The sequence below is a fragment of the Rhea pennata genome, chromosome 1, assembly GCF_028389875.1.
Source record: "Rhea pennata isolate bPtePen1 chromosome 1, bPtePen1.pri, whole genome shotgun sequence".
Taxonomy (NCBI): Eukaryota; Metazoa; Chordata; class Aves; order Rheiformes; family Rheidae; genus Rhea; species Rhea pennata.
In genome coordinates this window covers 113,039,353-113,060,480 of record NC_084663.1, presented here as the reverse complement: position 1 = coordinate 113,060,480, position 21,128 = coordinate 113,039,353, and the positions used below count along the sequence as shown (strand labels likewise).

At 36.2% G+C, this 21,128-nt stretch overlaps 1 long non-coding RNA gene across 1 annotated transcript in view; it reads right to left on the bottom strand.

Moving 5' to 3' along the window:
• Positions 1–2,976: 2,976 nt before the first annotated feature.
• Positions 2,977–21,128, bottom strand: part of LOC134138856 (uncharacterized) — a 155,374-nt gene continuing 137,222 nt past the window's right edge. The window contains exon 6 of the long non-coding RNA XR_009958035.1: positions 2,977–3,064. This is a non-coding gene — a long non-coding RNA (uncharacterized LOC134138856). The remainder of the gene's footprint in view (positions 3,065–21,128) is intronic.

The window sequence follows — 21,128 nt, the reverse complement described above, 5'->3', positions numbered from 1 at the left end:
TTTAGCAGTTGAGTATCTTCTTTAGGATCAAAATCACAGTCCCTCAGAAGACAGGGAACAGTTCAATGTCAGTGAACACCAACTACATTTTTGTCTTTTTTTTATATCTTTCTAGTTGAAAGGCTGTATGTTGATTGTGATTGATTAATTGTATGTTGAGGCTTTAGTTTGACTGTACGTTGATTCACCAAAGAAGTTTAGTGAATTCTGGGGGATTCAGAGTTGTTCCATGAATTCCCATATTGTCCTGGATAAAGGATGTCTTTGAAGAAAAATGTGAAAGTAGCGATCAGCAGGCACACTATGAAGTTTAACACATTGCTAAATGTAGAAGGCGAATTAGTGCAATACATGCACACCGTTAAGTTTGTTCTGTTTAAACTAGCAAGCAAGCCAAAACATTTCTACAACTGCTTTGCTCCATCAGGATTTATATCGGCTAGAAATGCCATGTAAGGAATTCTTAAACTTTTCCAAAAAAATTACCAGCATAAATTTGCATTAATTTTACAAGCTAATTTGTAACAGAATCAGAAGTGGGTAGTTCTTACTGTAATTAAATGTTAATTACAGATGAATTTGCAGAATGTCAATATTAAGAAATAACATCCAGTCAAGCAAAATTCATAGCAAATATACATTTGTTCAAACCTCAGTTAATCAGGACACATTATCAATAGCAGATAATTAAGGCCAAAAATGTTATGAAGTTTTGTATTAAAAGGAAGTGAGGGGTAGGTTCCACTTTTACTACTCACCGCAAGTAATATTTAATTCCCTGATACGTCTTTTGATTTTGGTCGGACTATATACCAAGTACTACGTATAAAAAGAGCTGAAAGAATCTCACGTTAGCTATTTTATATCATTCTTATTCAGGCCTTGCAAGATATTAAGCAAAATTGGCATCCAGTCTAGCTGATGATGAAAAAATAACTGATTTAATTCATCTGAATCTATTAAATGATGTGCTCTATAAATGATCTTGTATCATTAGGTTAGCGTCTCCTTCAGGATTCATGGTATTTTGAAAACGAATGATTAAGGAGGTTATTAGTAAATCTACAAAGAACAGGACACACAGCATTTAAACATTACCCTATCATCTGTGCAACAAATGTTCAGCATCATTATGTTTCCACAATAGCAATTTGCTATTGCTCTGTGGGGTAAGCAATCAATACAGGCAGGCGATGCTTATTATATCAATAGAGAGAGTGTACAGCTTAGTCTGTTCTAGCCTTTGCAAAATCAATAAGCATGTCTCTTTATAAGGCAGACAATTAGTCTCAGTTGCAGATGAGAGTGACAAGGTATGAGTTGTAATTAACACAGGGAAACCTTACAGAACGTTCATCCTTCTGCTTATAAAATGTCATTCTACTTTTTACTGAGCATTAAACGTAAATATTGTTTATGCCACTCCTAATACACAAAGATCTGCCTAAAATCTTAATTATTTCACAGCAAAATAACAGCCTCTAACAATGGCATCATCAGAGTTTTCAGCAGAGTACACACCATGTGCTCAATAGCGACCTGGATCTATCTAAGGAGATAATTAAAAAAAAAAAAAAAAAAAAAAAAATCACAGAATTTTGAATCAGAGATTGACCTAAATAGGACTATAGGAATACTGCTGCAGAGAGCAGTTGCCATCAGAAACAGATGATCTCCTCCTTTACGCTGGTTAGTTGTGCTCTCCAGGGCACTGAGACAGTAGAGCCCACTTTATTCCTTACCCCATCCTATCTGTTCTCTGGTCAGTTCTGAGGAAGTGAAAGACTCTGTACAGTTTATATCTAAACTATTACCCATGAGTCATTGCCCTGTGTAACTATATAGAGCAAAATCCATCTTTTCTCTGAGCTTTTATTTAAAATTGAAAAGTTAATAATAGGTACTCTGTAAAAAATAAAAATAAAATAGAATAAAATTATCATATGCAGTATAATACTTTTGAGTCTGTAATTTTCAGTTGTGGACTTGAAAAAACAGGCAATGAAATTCCTTTTCTTTCAGTATGCTTTTCCAAAAATCTGAAAATTCAACACATTTTCTTTCTCAGGTGTTTGTATGAAAAGGTCATCCAGACCTCAGATACAGTTTAGTAATTGAATTTAGTAAGATCTGTAATATCATCACTATGTTCAGTACCCATCGTTCATGCACATTTGCTGCTTGAGCAAAAAAGAAAACACCTCTAGTTGAAGATATATAAGTTCTTGGTGGTGAAAATTCATTACCCCAAGCAATATTTTAAATCAGCATTTGTGTCCTTTTTTCTTTTTAAATATCATATTTAACATTTATATTTAATTTAATTAGAAACTTCAAGAATATCATAAGCAAGAACTTTGGAAGAATTACTTTTAAAGTTCACTATCCACAGCAAGATAAAAGAAAGGAGGGCAGAAGTACAAACAAATTACCGATTACATGGATCTATGTACACATTTACAGTTTCTGATTTTCTAGAATAGTCTTGTCTTTTTACCTGGTAATTGTCTTTACCTCTTTACCTGGTAATTATTGCACCTTAACAATTAATAGTAAAACAAGAGCATTTGTGAGAGTATAGCTTTCAATTAACTATATTTAAAGGTGATTAAAAAAATCATTCTATTTTTTTAATTAGGTTTTATTTTATATTTTTATCTGTATTGAAGATGTTATCAGTAACACTTTAAATTCATTTATCTTTGTTTCTAATGTTTTCATATTTCTTACACTCCACCCACTTATTTCTTTTCTGATATTTTAATCAATAACTTAACTGCTTGGGGTGGCAGTCACTTAACATTAGTTCTCTTTTGAACTTCTAACAACTAGACTTAGAGTATGGGTGCACATGTATCATGATTTCACGAACTGGAGTGTTTTGCCTTGATGGTGTCCTAGTTCAACAACCAGGAGAGCTACACTCAGAAAGATGAAAGGATAAAGTCTTCACAGATTTCAGTACCTTACAATTACAGAAGAGATCATTGGTTCCCCCAGCCCTTGAATTCATTCATGATTCTTGATTCTTCTTTATAGACCTCCTTGAGTCCTTCCAGTTTCCCTGTAAAACAATGATTAGCCAGTGACTTCAGACCTGTGCAAAAAATAGTATCCAGAAGAAGCTGCCTCTTTAATGGACAGGACAAAATGAAGCATAAATGAAGTCTCACATCCCTTCCAAAATCCCAGGCTAGCCCCATAGCTGTAGCTGTATGGACTAGCAATTTAGAAAAGTGCTCTTTACTGATTCTTTCCCTCATTTTTTTCTCATTTTTTCATGGCCTATGGCCACGAAAGAAAAAGAGTTACAGAAGTTTTAAAACATTTCACAAGCATAATCTTCTGAATTCCAGGAGTAATCCAGATGTTTTCTTTTTCTTCTGAAAAGCATTTCAATGTCTGCCTGATAGATTGAAAACAACTTTATTTTGTGTTATATTTCTTCCTCCTCCTGCTTCCTGTGAAGCAGGGCTGGCCAGTTTTGTTTTCCTGTGTGCTTTTGTCACACTAGTGGCTTCGTGGGTCTCCAGACCACAGTCCACACCCATTCATTTTAGGTTGGACAAGAATTCCCCTCATATTTCTCTTTTTTGAGAATTTACTATATAAGAAACTACTTCAACAGAAGAAAGAATCCCTTGATTCTAGAAGCTATAGATCAGATTTCCTTGTGCCACAAGGAAAAGAGGATATACAGCATTTGTTCCAAAGGAAAAAAAAAATAGGATGATAACTCATTTTGGAAATAATTAACCTACACTAAATCCTTTTGAGGATCTGTGCCTTAGCCCCTCTGTAAAACAGGGTTGTATTGCCTGCATCTATTGGAGTCAAAGGGAAATTGAGAATAAAAACATTACACTGTGAAAACTTCAGATGCTATTATAGAGAGAGGTTCATGCTATTAATAAAATGAGCTGTTCAGACCAAGTTAGAAGATCATACATTTTTAATATAAAAAACAGCAAATGATTCTAAAATAAAGTAATTTCTAAGTTTTAGAATTGTGTTCTGTTTCATTTTGTTTTGCTTATTTTTCCCTGTCTCAAAGCATAATTCAGTTACAATAATGTCTTTATTTGTTTACACATGTTTAAGAGCCCAGACCCCAGTCTATAGCTAAAGAACATTAAATATAGCTCCTGGGTAGGAGACCATTTGCATTTCCTAGTCCTAAAGTTATAAAGAGTTTGGGTCTTTTTTCCAGCTTTAATCAGACTCAAGAGGTTGTTATGTCAGTAAGGATTAGTCAGGCATAAGGGATCTCAGGCACATGTCTTAAAATACTTTTGGAAATGGAGTAGTCCAGAACTACTGTGTGAACTTCTTACCACTCTAATAAGACTGTCTGCTTCACAAATTCTCTGCTTCTTTGCTGAAACAATTACAGGCTCTATTTTGTGCTGCCAGAGTAGCTCAGAGCTGTCTCAACCTGCAACAGAATCAGCCCCAATACTTTTTTGCTATTTCATTATTTTGTGCTTTATCATTTAAAATAGCACCAACTGTGCATGTCACTTGAAAATGAAATGAACATGATCCAATTAAGCTTGCACTGCTGGAAGAAAGAGAACTAAACTAAAAGGTGGGTGTTAACTGCTATTTGCAGATTTTGGACTGCTATTACTTGATGCTTATGACCTAATTTTTGTGTTGATGACACCAATTTAAAGTGAATGACCAAGTATCACACTGTGAACAGAACAGTTGCACATAGTAATTGAATGTGCAGCTACTCTAGTGGTTTCTACTATCCAAAAGACAAGTTAAGGCAGTTCCCATGCACTTTTTGACATCAGCATTGATCTGCAGACAGACAGTCTACAAAAGTTTTAAATATTTCTTTGTGGAGTATTTTAATCTTTATTTTGATGAAAGTAGAATTGCATATTCACAATAAAACTTTCGTAATCTGGATATATGTCTCATTATATTAATTCAGATACTGATACTGTCACTTTTAGAAAAAAATAATCTGAAATTGTAATTTAGAATTATTATAAAAGGTGTATTTTACTTTTTCCTTTTTTAATGATGTGGAGGAAGATGGTGGCTTTTTCCTATTTTATTCTATGTGACATAATTTTGTACTTGCAAATTGAGTGAGATTCCAATTAATAAAAGATGTCGGCTTTTTTGAGTCAATAGGAGAGGCTGATTGAGTCTCAGTCTCAAGTAATTGTGATGGATGCTAAAATTTGGAAAGATATTTAAACATGTGCCTACTTATAAGAACATATTTAGTCCAATTAAACTTAGTAGACTAATTATACATTTAAGGGCAAGAAAGTATTTTCTGAATCAAGATAAAGTGATTAAATATATATATATATATATATTCTAAGAGGGTGTGAATTGTCATAACACTTCAGCCTGCTGTGTGCTGTGGAAACTAAATTAGAGGTAAGTCAGTTTAGAAAAGTCCTTAGGTGAATGAATTCATTTTTTTCACAAAAAATAATGATCTTAATAACACTATATGTATTTACTGAGTTTTTCAAGGTTGTTGACATAGATAAGCTTTATTACAGTGTGTATGTGTGGGGAACGATTAAAGAACTACAGAAATATCTGTGAGAGTCTGAAGAAAATTAGGGAGTCTGAAATAGCCTTTCAAGGTCAGAAAAGTGATTTCACATTACCATTGGAAAAGACCTAAATAGCTGTGAGAGGTTTTTGAAGGATTTCAATGGCCAATGGGAAGACAGGTAGGATGAGAAACACAGGTGAATGACCACAGCATTAGAGTGATCTGGAGCTCTGCAATGATAACAGCTGGAGCGGTTTGGGGAATTTTAGGTAAGAACAAAATTAATAAAATTGTCCTAAAATTCTTCTAGGACCACTTATGGGAGAGCTGTATGTTTGGGATAAGTAAACGACAGAAGTCTTCAGCTACTGAGACAGAAATGTGTAACTATTTAGTGATTCATTCCTATTAGAGATATTTCCAAAACAAATTCAGAAAGGTTTAAACTTGAAGAGCAGAATATCTTTGGAAACGAAACACAGCATGAGTCATTGTTTAATATTTAAAATTTAATATTTCTGTCCTTGTCCTGTATTCTACATCCAGTTTTTATTAGGACAGACAGAAGATGTGTACTCTGTCCAAGCAGTCCCCATAGTGTCCCCAAAGCCATATTGTCTGTCTTCTGGAGTAATTTTGAGAAGAGACTGGTTAACAACTCAGACGTATCTAGTCCTTCCAGCACTCTGCTGTGCAATCCCTGCAATAGGCTGGATGATTCAGCTTCTAATAGCAAAGAGCCCTGTCTCTCATTCATACCAAATCTTAGAAGTTCAGCTGAGGTTCACTATCTGCACTTACCCTTCGATTATCTGAAGGCTTGCCAGAGTGGGTCATCCAGCAGCATGCAAAAATCCTGTGCACTACAGAGGAATCCCACTAAGGGGATAAATATGGGCAAAGCTGTGACCAGGATAAGAGCTGGCCTCACTCCCATAAATAAGAGCAGGAGACTTCATAAGAAAGTGACCAGCATGCCAACACATTCCGGGTCCTTTAGCTTCTGGAGAAAGAAACTGCTTTCACATGAACTATTCGTTTCTGGTATAACCTGCTAATTGGAATAGGCAATGGTCTAAGATAATGCTAGTCAATTGCAGCACATCTTGTTGACTATCTGAAAGTCTGAAACTTGTCTGAAAATGCACTGCACAAGTCTGAAAATGGCATGGAGAGAAGACCTTCACCCACCTATCTTCCAAAGAGAAAAGTCAAGCCATTTGGTCAGTTGCACCATTTCACAAATAAATACACACATATAGATATGATAACAAATGCATATAAAAATATGTACATGTGTGTATATATATATATACATATACATATACATATACATATACTTATGGCCCAGATAAAGCTGAACCTGGTGGAAACAAATCATCTTCCATGACAAGTACATTGCGTACATTCCCCTCACATCACTAACTACTATGAGAACGAGCTCCCATTTTTTCCTCATGTGTTTTCAGAGTTCACATTTCAAGGAGTTTGAAGATTGCAGGGGCTGTAGTCAGTGAGCAAAGAGCTCTTAATTTGTTGACAGGTGGCCTTGCTGAGCTCCTTCTTATCTACAGCGTCTCCATTTGTGTCTCTACTGCAATTTTTCTCCCATTTAAGTTTTTGCTGTAGTTATTTTTAAGGCTAGGCCTTCTTTCAGAGACTAAGCTATGGATGCTGTAAGATATTCTGGTCTTTGACAGGCTGCAATATTGTTTAAGGTCCACAGCTACTTGAATATTGACTTGAGTTTTTTTCAGAATTGAATTGATACCCTTTTACCAGTGACTGTTTTTTCTGAATGTTTCTGATCAGGTCCAGTTAATATGGCCCAAATAGCTACTAAGTTACCTGTATCCTAAAAAATAGCTTTAAATGCTGCCTGGGTAGAAGAGAGTACTCTGTGAATCATATTCCAGGGTACTATTGAGAAAGACCGTAAAGTATGTCATTGTACTTTGGATCAAATCTTCACTGTCTGTGCAGGCTTATAGGACTGAAGTAGTGGGAGCAGATGATCTTCTTTATTTTGTGATGTGCCCAGTACATGCAGATATAGATTTTAAGAGCAGCAAAAGCTAAGATCATATAGATCTGTCAGCTTAGGCACTATCTCCATGATCACTCATAGTTTAAATGCAGCTAGAACTAGAGAAAACAGAGAGATGAACAAGGACTTATAAAATGCAACATGTCAGTGTTAAAAACTAGCTATTATAAGAATAAATCAACAATGGGCTAAGTACCATGCAGCTCCTGTCAGTTTGTAGTTAGAGCTATGGGCAAGATATGGTGCCTGAAGTTAGATTGTATGATTGCACATTGAGGATGGAAGTAAGGCAATATGGGGGTGTCTAAAGAAGTAGATGCTCAAGGCTATCCCAGGAGTTATTCTGAGGCTGTCTTCAAAAGAAATCCATCAGTGTGGATATGAATGAACTCTGTCCTTTTGTAATTATTGTTAATATTTTCCCAAGTCATATCACTCATCAGAGTTACAGATAGACATTTTTGCTTCTGGAGACACAGGCATTTTCCAGGTGCCCTGGAAAAACCTGTTTCCTTTCAGCGGTGAGTTTTTTCCTGTCAGCCTCCTTATAAGCTGTTTCCTGACAGTAAACACATAACTGTGGGCCTGTATCTCCCATAGTTTTCTGAGCTGCTCTTCTGTGCTTCTTTTGCCCCTTGCTAACTACTGCTCTTCTGACTTCTGTACTAATCTTTCCATGCAGATTGAATAATTCAAATACTTTCCATTATATTTCTTTTCCATGGAAAGAAGGCACAGATGCTTAAAAATGGTCAAAATAATTAAAATAATGAAAAATAAAACCATGACTCTGACCCATATACTCTCCATCAATCCATTGATCCATCCATCCAACCATTCTTTTCTCCTTTAACTCCCCAATATTTTCAAGAAATAGCTCAAAATACTTTCCCACCTACTTCTGGAATGCCTACACTTCTCTGCCTTTCACACTTTTTTTTTTCTACAGTCCTATTGTTCAACCATTGTTTTTTTCTCTCTCCCTTTAACTGAGGGCTGGAGGTTAGACTGAAATGCACCATATATTTCATTTTGCTAATAGTCCAACCCACATGCTGTCAAGCTGCAGAGATATTATCTGACAAATATCTCCTTCCAAAATAGAACTGACCCTGGGTACAGCAGCTAATTCCTTTTTTATATACTTGATAAGTCAGAATGGGAATCAATCAATTGTCATCATTGCATCATTAAAAAATGAGATACAATATCTCTGAAGTCTGAGGAAAAAAAAGACTGAGATTAAAATCACAAACTGTAGCTATAATTTATGATTTAATTAAACTCTGCATTGATACACTTATCTGACAATACCTTTTTTGCTCTTAGATTGTTGTGGGGGAATAAATCACAAGGGATATGATTAACTGAATCTCAGCAGGCAGTAACCAATCAGATAGGAAATGGGAACAGATGTATTGAAGATTTCTAATGTTCTCAATTACTTCTTTCTCTTTTCAGCATCTTTGCAACATGCCATCTATCCCAAAACTGCACAGAGTTGTGAGAAAGGTCATGCAAGGAGTCTAATTTCTACAAGTCCTTTTCTCTAAAATGAATGAGTTACAACACAAATGAATGAGTTATGACAGCATGCTTCCCTACATGATCTTTGAATATTTGTTTTTGGTAGCAAAGCCTTTGTTTCTTACAGAGAAAAAGAGGAGCCCTTATTATACAATAGCACCATATTTCACACTTTCTGCAACATTACGCCCTGGCAAAGGTGAAATCATGTACATAACTATTATAGAATCATAGAATCATAGAATCAGTAAGGTTGGAAGGGACCACTGGAGATCTTCTAGTCCAACCTCCCTGCTCAGCAGGGTCACCTAGAGCTTGTTAGACAGGGTTGCAGCCAGGCAGGCCTTGAATACCTCCAGAGAAGGAGACTCCACAACCTCTCTGGGAAACCTGTTCCAGTGCTCTGTCACTCTCAGAAGGAAGAAATTCTCCCTCATATTCAGGCAGAACTTCCTGTGCTTCAACTTCTGCCCATAGCCTGTCACACGGAACATCTGAAAAGAGTTTGTCCCCATCCCCTTGACACCCTCCCTTCAGGTACTTGTAGACATTGATAAGATCCCCCCTCAGGCTTCTCTTCCCCAGGCTGAGGAGGCTCAGCTCTCACAGCCATTCCTCATAGGGCAAGTGCTCCAGCCCTCTGATCATGCTTGTAGCCCTGTGCTAGACTCTCTCCAGTAGCTCCATGTCTCTCATGTACTGGGGAGCCCAGAACTGGACACAGTACTTGAGATGAGGCTTCCCCAGGGCTGAGCAGAGGGGCAGGATCACCTCCCTCGACCTGCTGGCAACACTCTTCCCAATGCTCCCCAGGAGACCATTGGCCTTCCTGGCCACAAGGGCACATTGCTGGCTCATGGTCAACTTGTCATCCACCAGCACTCCCAGGTCCTTCTCTGCACTCTCCAGCAGGTCAGCCCCCAGTTGAAGAACTGCTTAAATTCATTTTTAGTGATTTAAAGTATAAGAAATGAAAAGGTTCTCCCTCACTCCAAAATAGAAATAGCTTATGTAAGGCCAGTTACTTTTGGTACTAAATTACTTCAGCTCTAGTTTTTTAGGTCTTTATGTCTTATTTAGTAATTTGTTGTTCATTTGTGTTTTTATTTAGGATTCATTTTATCTAAGGATTATGTTGTAGAAATGGATACCATCAATATTGCAATACCTATTAGTATTCTTAGCCAGGTTAAGAATGGATCAAGTAGGATGCTGCAGGCTTTGTTTCCTAAACTAATGCATAAAAATAACCATAAGCCAAAACACGCTCTAATAACTGCATTTCACTGACCAATGTATATTGCATAGTTTTAACCTAAACTTAATATTTTCTGTTAATTATTGTACAAGGAGAAAGATATATAAGGTGTGAATTTTTAGCACATAAAAGTTATATAGCTATTCACTTGGTCTGGACTTTTTAATGATATACCAGAATATTGTGACGGTTAATTTTAAGTATGGGAAGCTGCTGATGTTTTGAAATTTTTCTTTATTTTACCACAGGAAAAAATAAAAGCAAATGAAATTCAGAATTCAGAAAATAATCAATAGATAAAGCTCTAATATATATATATATATATATATATATATAAGGTAATCCTTTTGTCACATCTCTTACAAAAATTTTTCATCCTGTTTTTTTGGTGAGAGTTCTTTGTATTTGAGGAGATGAGCAGGGCCAAGCCTAATATGAACATTTTGTTGCTGTATTTTCTGAGCAGTATCCTCCTACCTTCCCTCTAATGATTTCCATGACTTGACCCCATGACTTGACTGTGTTCTTGTAATCATTTACTTTTATGAAAGTTTCAAATAATAAAGCAGCGGACCAAGTCATGAGTTTAATTTCCGAAATAAAGTTTCAGAGGTTTGAAAGAGATGATTCACCAGAAGTCTGTCAGATGAATGGAGTAGTTAGAACAAGCAAGCAAGCATGCCTGATCTGCAAGTGATGTGATGTTAGGGCATTTGTCATGTAATGGCATACAAGGCCATGCAGGCCTTGAAACAGAGACGGTAATAAAAACATTACCAAGAGGTTTCCCTTTGCATAACCTTTGCGTGAGCCTCATTCATTTGAAGTGTCCCTTTTAATTTGCTGCTAAGTATAACTGAAGGAGCGCATTCTGAACCCAGCTTCTGAGGCTGCTGCTGTTTGGTCGTTGCTTTGTGGGGAGGAGTTTACTGTGTTATTCAAAACCCATAGTAGAGGCAGAAAGGAATAGGAAATTCCAATTTAATTCCATAAACAAATGGACACAAGAGAAGTGTCTTCCTTAGAAAGAAGTGAAAAGATGTTATCAATAAGTGCACCTAACATAAATGTGTACAGAAGCTTATAAAAAGATTGCTTTAACTGGACATAAAAGCAAGCAAACCAAAGAAATGTTCATAAAAGACACCTCTCCCAAAACACTTCCCTTTATTTCTTTTCTGATGTGAGAAGCAGGAAATATTTGGCTGATACCACTTCTTACCACTCCAATGAATGAATTTGCCGGTAGAGTGTAGCCAATATTCAGGATCTAGCATTTTTGTTTGCTTATTTATTTTTTTTTTCTTTCTGGTCCTCCAACTTCTTTCACTATTCGTTTTGTCTTCTTGTCTTACTCACTCCCCTCCACTCCAGTATTTATGCCCAAATTCCCTTGGGTTTTCATACTGTTTCAATACCCGCAAAATACATCTGGTTCAGACCTTTTCCTGTTACTTTAGGGACTGAAAATTAAAATAACTCACTGCCTATAAAATTATTTTCATTATATCACAAATTGTAGTGCAGTCCCATAGTGAGTACAGTTTCAATGCAGTCTTCATGTTTTGTGCTCTGAATTTTGGATTTCAGCTAAATTAAAGTCTTCCCTTTAGTCAGAGACTGTATATTAATCTATATGAGAATTCATTTGCAGGGTGTAACACACTGCTGATCATTTGGAAAATTCTGATCCTTGCTCCATTCACCTCATGCCTAAAAAAATGCAAATTGAAAAAATCGCACCTAGTTTGGAGAGCTTTGTTAACAAATTTATACAAGTGGTTTTTGCTATTTTTTCCCGTATACGTATTAAGAGTTATTTGGTTTTGCAAGGTAGGCCTTAGGGATCAATGGATAAACATAGATAAGTGTGGAATTACCTGTATTTAGACATACACTAGAACAATACTGTCATCTCATCAATTTCGGACACACTAAACTAAAGGGAACATCAGCCTGAACAATGTCTGACAGTATTTAAATAAAATCAGATTTCATTTGTATACAAACTATGCACATATAAAAAAACACTTCCTCCGCTCCCATTTTCACTGCAAAGAGCGCTATACAAAAAAGAGAATTATTGACTTGTTATCTGCAGGAATATACAAATACCCATTCCTAATTTTGAGGTCTATTCCCTAGAAAGTATGCAGTATTTCATTACAAGGTGCACCATATTAAAAGACAAGAACCAGAACCAGAACCTCAAAAATTAGCCTTTTAGAAATTGAGTCATTGGGAATTATACCATGGAATCAGTTCTGGTCACAGGTTTTTCAAAATTGTTCTAGATTTTGCCCACCTCTACTTGGCAAGATTATTTTAACTGTCTTGCTTATATCACTAGAGAGGACAAAAAGTCCATTCCAGATGTCTTTGGTTTTGCAAAGAGGTACTTGGAAAGGATGTTTCGATTTGGAGTAAAATTTTTTCTCTCTTATTCAAATCTCATTTCCTAATTCATTCTGTATGAAACCAATCTATTCAGTGCATAAATTGAATGTATTGCATAATGAGGCAATAATTGTGTTCAGCTAGGGATATTTAAATGAAATTTGTTTAATATTAGAGCACTGATTTGTATCTGACTTTGCAATAGGATATTTTTTGGTTTCAATGTACTGTATATAAAATAGTCATTATCATTCTCCCCTTATTTCTTCAATAAGATGAGGCCAGCTGTACTATTCAAACTAATGATGCTGGTCTTTATCAGTATCATTAATAAAAGTGCTGTTGGTGCAAGGATTATTCTCCATCTAGCTTTAGCAAACAGAAAACAAGCCTATTCTCAGCTCCTATAATTTCAGCCAATAGACTGATAAAAATGAAACTGTGCATATAAACATGTAGGCAACCAAAGCTTTAAGTCTGATTGAGACCTACAGCAGCTAGAAAATTGTTGCTCCCAGACTCACTTTGTTGTTAAACTGGGCTAATCTACTCTTGGCTCAAGTGAACTGCTTGGACTTTTCTATATTCACTAGTTATGTCTGTGACTAAATAAAAATTACAATAAGAACGGTTGCAATCAGCAATTCATTGACTATGTTTTTGGAGAGCCAGCAGCTAAGTAGGGGCAGGCCTGTGTTATGCTAGTCACTGTAGTCACACTCTTGCTTAAAATAAAGACTCTTGCCTGACAAATTTTCATCCCAATAAAGACAAGCTGTTTGTCAGTCACTACAGTGAAAGGTTTTGTCCTATAAGAACTTGGTATTAATGGCATTTAAGTTATTTAAAAATTTTACTCTGGTCTTCAGTATGAAGAGAGTTCAGATTTATTTGGACATGAACATCCTTTTGACGAACTGAGCTACATAGCTAAACAAGAAAATAATTTGATAAAAAAAGAAAATTTTCAAATAGCCCACATTCTTGTTACGTAGTGGTAATCTAAAAGGCAAATATCAAATGTAAAGGAGGACAGAATTCTGTGGCTGCTCTGAACAGCAGGTTTAGGGTTGTGAAGGCACGTAGAGAACTCCCATTCGGAACGTTTTAATGGGGAAAATGCTTCTCTCTTTTTTTTATTAAAAAAAAAAAAAAAAAAGAGAGAGAACAAACCCTTTGTGAAACAGTGACTATGAGAAGAGGGGCCTTCATTCTACATTTAGAGACATATTTCAAAGACCAGGTCATACAAATGCCAACAAGGGTATTAATGCTTTCAAACAAAGCATTTTTGCAAGGACCTCGGGAGGTAGAGTGAAGGTACAGATGGTATGAGTAGAGGCATCCAAGAGGAGTATGTTTGAGATATAATTTTTTCAACAAGAAAAAAAGAACATAAAAATGTGGAATGTCATTTTTGTAGTATTTTCATCATGTCTGGTCTGGTCATGTTCTTTGCATAGTGCCCTTTTAAGTTGTTCTCTTTTTCATTCTGCTAAGAGAGTGGAATATTTTAAAGTCTTTTTTTCTTTTATTGAAATGCTTTACTGATCCTTTATATAAAATATTGAGAAAGCCTGAAATTAAGTTTAGCTTTGGATACGAACAACATGAAGATAATATAAAAGGAGGTATCTAGTGAACTATCTTGCGTTTAACCTTAATACCCACCTACAGGTGGGTATTTACACAGAGAAAGAGAGAAAAAAAGACCAAAAAAAAAAATCTGTTTCCCAAAATATGAATGTTTTTCTACAGACTAGAGCTAGGTCACTAAAAGTAATTTTCTGTTACCTTTATTCACAGTTAGTAGTGCTTTTTTCTGATACTAACTCACATTATTGCCAAAAGAACAGCTTACAAGAGAAATTTCTGTTCAATGGGAATACAGGCATTAAAACTAGATCTTGTCCAAATAAGAATCAAATCTCAAACCCTGAACACATCTGTACAATTCATTGGAGCTGATTTCCCTTCTCATTATGCCTTTATTAAGGCTGCAGATCCTACAGCTGTCTGTAAGATGGTCACAATGGGCTCAAACAATTTCTAGCAAAAAGTTCACTCCTGAATATATTTTTTTTATTCTATTTCAAAAAGTAGAATTTGTTCTGCACACTGTTATGCTGTGGACAAGGCCCAACTGCTCACTCATTGTTTGACAATGAGCAGATATTGCCTGGATATAGTATATTTTTTGAAATACTCATTGACATTGTGTCTCAAAGTTATGAAAATAATAGCTCATTAACATTTTTAGCCTCTTTCATAGCACTCATTTGTAAGAGTATTGCAAATGGTAGCTTTTCCATTGCCATAAAGGATGTATGAAATAACTCATTTACTGTCAGCTGAAGCCTGAAGAGTGGGGAAAAAAGAAAAAAAAATCTTCTCAATCAGTATCTTTTCTGGAACATAAGGCACAGGAATGACTTAGTAATACGCTGTTAACAGTTTGATCGTACTCTTGATTGAGAATGAGTGCAGTTGTTACTTAAAAAGACTAGAGAATTCATGCAGATATGCCAGTTCACATTCAGAGAATTTTTTATTTTTTTATTTTATTTTTATTTTTTTTTGCTAGATGATAATTCACGTGTCTGTGTACTTTCAAACTCTGTGCCAAGTCCACATCATCATCTGGAAGCAGGGAGGTTAGTCACAAATCTCCCTGTTTTTCAGCTGAGCATCTGAAAGAAGACAACTATTGTTTTGAAGCTACAGATTCAGGCAGCAGCGAAGTTTGCAGAATCATTGCATATGTCACAGGAAGAAGAAGAGGAAAATCCATGTGACCATACATTGCATATTTTTTCTCATCTTCATGCTTAGGTATGACAGATAGGTGGGTCAGTCTCCAAATATGTGTATCCTCAAAATCTTTCCACCTTTCAGCCTTGGCTGTACTTTTAAGGAATTCTACCTCAGGAAAGAACAATATCTGTATTTATTTATTTATTTGTTGATTTGAAAAGTAAATTTTTAGTGCAAGATAATGTTTTCATTATAACAACTGAGGTAACTGGAAAAACAATGAAGGCTGCAGAGTGTATAGGTTTTCTTGAAATCTGAAACAGAACCAGTAATCTTCAAGCTATGTACAGGCTGAGTACAGTTGTTTAGTTTAACTTGGTTATATTAATCTATGAGACAATTTGAGACAAAAGGTGATTAGTACAAGTGGAGAAGGGGTGGATGACAAGAAAAAGTGGTAAGGTCACTAACCCTCATAGAACAGACAGGCAATGATAGATAATTATTGCCTACAGAGCCATTAGATAAGGAGGTAAGGAAAATTATAATATGCTTGGATCCTTTGTGATACATTAAGATACTTAGTCCCTAGTAGACAAAGCTTTCATTTTGGATTTTTACACAGATTTATTTTTAACACAGATATCTAGAGAACACAACCATTAGAAGACCCCTCAAATGTTCTCATTTATCTATGTCTGGTTCCAGTCTTCACAAACATGCAAGAAGGTCAACTGTAATCTTCAGCAGACGTGACAATGTAATTTTCTACACTGTGGAGCCTTCTGAGATTCAGCAATTCATTTTCTTTTTTACCATTTTGTTTTACTTACTTTCTGTCTGTTATAAAACTCCTTGAATAGACAGACCTATTCAGTCAGTGCAGCAAGATGTGGAAATTCCTATTCTTGTTTTTATTGAGTTGAGATCTTTTTTCCCTGTTGTTGCCATGGTTTCCTTAACGTTTTTCACTTCTCTGTAACTCTTACTGGTATCATTCAAGGTGAATACTTGAATTCTGCTCTACTCAATAGTATTCAAACAAGGTCACCAGTATATCCTGTGCTGTTAATATTCCTTTCATTCATTCAAATATCTTATTTACTGTTTTCTTGATTCTTCTGCAGATTGTTATACCTTCTGCATCGGTGTTGAATAGTTGCAAAGACAAAGTATGCAACCTTGGCATACATCTCCCTTGATGTTATACTGTTTAGCAGCTTCACAGTTTGTTTTATTGCTGCTCTTTCCCCAAGTATATATATTTTTTATTAACTGCATATTTCGTAAGTCACCATTACATATTCAAAGATTTGTATCAAACTAACATATTGGGTCTTATCAACAGTCTTCTCAAAATCAACAAAACTTTAATGAGCTTTTCTTTGAGCTTACAATACGTATAGACATTATCATTTTTTTTTCATTTGTAATTATACATAGAATTCAATCTTTCCCCTTTGGGGGAACACTTTTGTATTTATAAAAAAAAAAAAAAAAAAAAGGAAGAAGAAGAAGAAGAAGAATTTTGCTTCCTTAAAAAAAAAAAAAAAAAAAAAAAAAAAAGAGAGAGAAGCGGACATCCTGAGACAAAAAGTCAGTGCTGGACTTTTTGTGCTATATTAGGACAAAATTGTCTCCCCAAACTGAAAATTTGTATTAAAAGTGAAAATCAGTTCTTGGCCAGGCTTATCTGTGATAGTTTGTAGCAGGTCGCTATTCAGTGGAGTTTAGGGCTTGAAATATCTGTATTTTACCTCTAGATTGTGTAGGAGTCATTTTTATAAAACAAAGCTCTAGAATGGAAATTTGACAGAGGTTCTAACTGATACAGAATCATTTTATTGTTAAGAGGAATATCTTGGATAAAAGATACCTGAATTCAAAACTTTGCTCTGCTTCATTCAGACCTTGGGTTTGAGTGTTAATCTGTTTCCCTTGCAAGTGATTAGACATAAAAGACATTAAACACTTAAGAAGTCTTCCTCTTAGCCTGTTTTGATGAAGCAGTTTCACTTTTCTTTCTTTCTTTCTTTTTTTTTTTTTTTTTTCCACATTTTACTTCTAAGGAGATAGCTTCTTGCAGAGAAAGAGTGAAAGAGTTTTTGAAGAAGAAAGCTTTTCTTTTAAGATGTCATATGTAGGTCTTCCATATCATTGCTTTAATTTTATTGCTTACAACATGCACTATGTTGCCTTTTTCCTTTTTCCTTTCCATAGGGCTGCTTCGGTTGAGATGCCCACTTGGTAGTTGGGTATTAGCACTCATTCATTCGATCTCTGCTTTGCATGATTATTACCGAACTATATGAATGCTTCTGTTACTATTGATACTGCTAATCTTATATTTATTCAGTGTTGCATTACCAACTTGTTAGTGTTTCCTTACCTCACTGAACTTGTTCATTGAGGCCCTATGTTTAAGGCCAATACATAATGTATGGTTACTCCTACACTTATTTAGTTTAACAGGAGCATGATTCAGTTTACCTTTTTAAAAGTCAAAGATATTACATATAAATGCATAGTACTGGAGTTAGTCTTTTCCATTTCTCAAGATTAGATTTCTTATCCTCTTCAGAGAAATAGAGTAAATTGTCAGTTAAAGGCCTTTTTTAAACTTAAATAATAATAAAAAAAAGAAGTATTCATACTCATGATTTTAAGCTGTAGCAAAAATGTGTGGTAATATAATCCTTTTTTTCATTATAATTAATTATGTCAGTCTTTAAAATGCTGCTTTTCTAAGGTAAGTTATTCTTTCTGTGGAAAAAATATTTCCACAATTTTTTTCCACATACAAGCTTGATCACAGTAAAATGTAGATAAGTTGATTTCATTCTGATACCAGATTTTCATAACAGATTTTGCAAGATAAGAATAGTAATTGGTAAAGCCTACAGACTGAACCTGTTTGAGCCTCCAAGGGTATTTTTCTTCCCAAAGCTCTAACTTTTCAAGGAAAACCAACTAACCCTTTTTTGACACTTTTATGTTTTTTAATTCTCTGTGTAACATTGCTTGAGATTCATGAATCTGTGTATGTAGCTTTATATATGTTGTTATTATTGTATTGTTTGGTTAATATTCTCTATAGTGAAAAACAAGTGGAAAATAAGATTGACTTTTATGTGCCTTCTTTAACTAACTGTATGCCGTTGCCCAGTAACTATCTAGAATTTGGGATTACAGTCTTCATCATGCACACGCCTGTCTTTCCAATTGTTTACCTCTTCTGTTCCTTCAAGTACTTTTCCCAAGATGTACTTTTCCCAAGTCCAACTATTAAGCTTTGGAGTTACATTCCCTCTTGCTTTCTGTAAACCCTTCTACATTTAGCTTTCAGCAGGAGACCACTCACACTGCCTAGCTGGCAGGCTGTGGAAGATTTCATTGCTCTGAAGATAATTGAAGCCTGTAATTCGGTTACACCACCTCCTGGGATGAATATTTTAATACTGCACTAAGAGATCCCAAAGAGCACATGTTAGGCACATTCTAATGATGCCTTATCTTCTCTAGGACTGATGTGGTTTGTTGGCACTTCATCCAATGGAAGATAGGGAAGAACTTGGTAACTGTGTCCTAAAATGGGGCAGTCGTGCTCGACCAACCTGATAGCCTTCTGTGATAAAATAGCTGGCTCAGTGAATGTGGGGAGAGCAGCGGATGTGGTTCACTTTGACTGCAGTAAGGCTTTTGACACTGTCTCCTATAATATCCTCATAGACAAGGATGGGTTAGATAAGTGGCCAGGGAGATGAAGGTTGTTTGAACTGTTGGTGTCAGAGGATTATGATGAATGGCACAAAGACCAGCTGGAAGCCGGTCTCTAACGGTGTTCCCCAGAGGCTGATATTGGAGCCAATAGTGTTTAACATCTTCATTAATGACCTGGATGATGGGATTAAATACAGTCTTAGCAAATTCACAGAAAATACAAAACTAGAAGGAGTGGCTGATACACCAGATGGCTGGGCTGCTGCCATTCAGAGGGACCTGGAGAGGTTAGAGAGATGGGCAGACAAAAACCTCATGAAGTTCAATAAAGTGTAAAGTCCTGTACCTCAGGAGGAACAGCTCTATGCACCAGTACAGGCTGGGTGTTGACTGTCTGGAAAACAACTTTTGTAGAGACGAAGCGGGGGTCCTGGTGGACAGCAAGTAAACATGGGCCAAATTTATGCCCTCCTGTCAAAGAAGGCCAATGGTATCTTGGGCTGAACTGCACATAGCATTGATAGTAGGTTGAGGAAGGTGGCAGTTGTCCCGTGTGACAGGACAAGAGGCAATGGGCAGAAATTGAAGCACAGGAAGTTCCGCCTGAACATGAGGGGGAATTTCTTCCTTCTGAGAGTGACGGAGCACTGGCACAGGTTGCCCAGAGAGGTTGTGGAGTCTCCTTCTCTGGAGATATTCAAGGCCCGCCTGGCTGCAACCCTGTCTAACATGCTCTAGGTGACCCTGCTGAGCAGGGAGGTTGGACTAGAAGATCTCCAGTGGTCCCTTCCAACCTTACTGATTCTATGATTCTATGATATTTCCCTTCTAGTCAGCCCTGGTGAGGCCCCACCTGGAGTACTGTGTCCAGATCTGGGCTCCTCAATGCAAGAGAGACATGGAGCTACTGGAGTGAATATAGAGAAGGGACACAAAGGTGATTAAAGGACTGGAGCATTTCTTATATGTGGAAAGGCTGTGAGAGCCAGGCATGACTAGGCCTATTCAGCCCGGAGAGGAGAAGACTGAGGAGGAGATCTTATCAAGATGAGCGTAAGTATCTGAAGGGAGGGTGTGGGGAAGATGAGGCCAGACAAGAAGCAAAGGGCGCAAACCGAAACACAGAAAGCTCCATCTGAATATGAGGAAGAGCTTTTTTACTGTGAGGGTGACTGAACAAAGGAACAGGCTGTCCACAGAAGTTGTGGAATCTCCATCCTTGAAGATGTTTAAAAACCATCTGGACAGGGTCCTGGGCAACATGCAGGTGACTTTGCTTGAGCAATGGGGTTAGATTAGATAATCTTTAAAGGTCCCTTCCAACTTCAGCTATTCTTTGATTCTGTGAAAATACAATAGTTCTGTAATTGCTGAGCATTGATGGAACTTTAAGTCCAAAATGAAGGTTTCAGATTAATCTAAACACTTTCATTGGATTAGCTGACCTCTGAAATATGCATTTAAATTTATCCTTGGACTTGGACTGAAGTCTGTTTTATTTTATTTTAGCTGCCTAACTTCTCTGCTGTTTACCTTACAGGACTAAATGTCTATATTAATTTGTGTAGTACCAGGCAGGCAAATTCTTCTTCCCTTTTTGCAGCATTTACTGTAGTTATTTTAACATGCTTCTCAGATGAGAGTAAATCTGTTCTATACATACAATAGAGAATATTCATGGTGATGTTTCTGTACTAGGTGAAAACTACATTTTAGAGATATTAATTACGCAGCAGGATCCAGTGACATCCGAGTTAGAGGTAGTAGTCAAAACTGCTAAGTTCTAACATCCAAATTCTGTTGAACAACACTTGGTTATTTCTGAGTCCATGTAATTGGCCTGATTTACCCTACCAGGTTTCACAGACTCATTCCATCAAGGATCATGTTCT